The sequence below is a fragment of the Anneissia japonica genome, unplaced genomic scaffold (genome assembly GCF_011630105.1).
Source record: "Anneissia japonica isolate Jap-2015-1 unplaced genomic scaffold, ASM1163010v1 scaffold287769_len469884_cov163, whole genome shotgun sequence".
NCBI lineage: Eukaryota > Metazoa > Echinodermata > Crinoidea > Comatulida > Comatulidae > Anneissia > Anneissia japonica.
In genome coordinates, this window is record NW_022734345.1 from 191,970 (window position 1) to 193,014 (window position 1,045).

Sequence of the window (1,045 nt, forward strand, 5' to 3'; positions counted from 1 at the left end):
AAATACAAAAAAAAATATTGAACTTCATATAACGTACCTTTATCTGATATAAATGTGAGCAGTTGTCCTAGGCCTATATGTTATCTATTTTAATATTGATTAATCTGGAACTTTGGTGCAACAGTATATCCATTGTATGTGACGAGAAACGTTTCAAAAAAAGCAAAAACTATCGCCAGCTAGCAGTTACATGCACTGCTCTCACCCTTTTCTACCGATGAAACACATGTTTTGTAAGAGACAGGGGTTAGGGTTAGGNNCGGCACAAACCTAGACTCTATTCTATTTCAATGTTGATTAATCTCGAAGTTTAGTGTAAAAGAATATATTTATTATATATGATTACAAGGCTCTTTAAAAAAGGTATTGTATTGTATACTGTAAAATATTGTTTTCTCCGTGTTTTCTCTAGATTGCTGTTCAATGTATTGCTTTCACCCCTTTTCAAACAGTGAAGCACATGTTTTGTTGCGTCGTTGATTAACCATGGACTCTACCATTCCATATGGGTTATTAATTTTATAATAATTTTTCAAAATAATTAAATTTAAAATGTATAATCATTAAATCGTTTTTAAACGCTTGAATGTACCAAATGACTATGTTATTTTACTACAGGAATTTTAATTTCATTTATAAAACGCACTGGTAATGTATAAAAGTAGTTTTCAATTGTTGATACGCCACGGCGTATCAAGTGGACTTGGAACGTCTTCCTTGCAGTGTACTGCATCGCCGGCTGGAAGTTTAGGGCCTGTGGTTTTCACATACCCTACAAAGTAAAAGTTAGACGCTTGACTCTGGTCCTGTACTCAATGGGCTATGGGATATTTACTGAATTACGATCTCTTCACATATTATCATTATTTCATTCTTTAAATTGCTTTTTCTATCCATTGATTTATTGTCTATAATTTTTTCCGATATAATAGTTGGGAATAACCTTGCATTTAAAATATATTATGGTAGGCCTATATAAAAAATAAGTGTACAATAGGCCTACTATTTGTAGTCCTATTCATAATAAAATACAGTGACCGCCAAT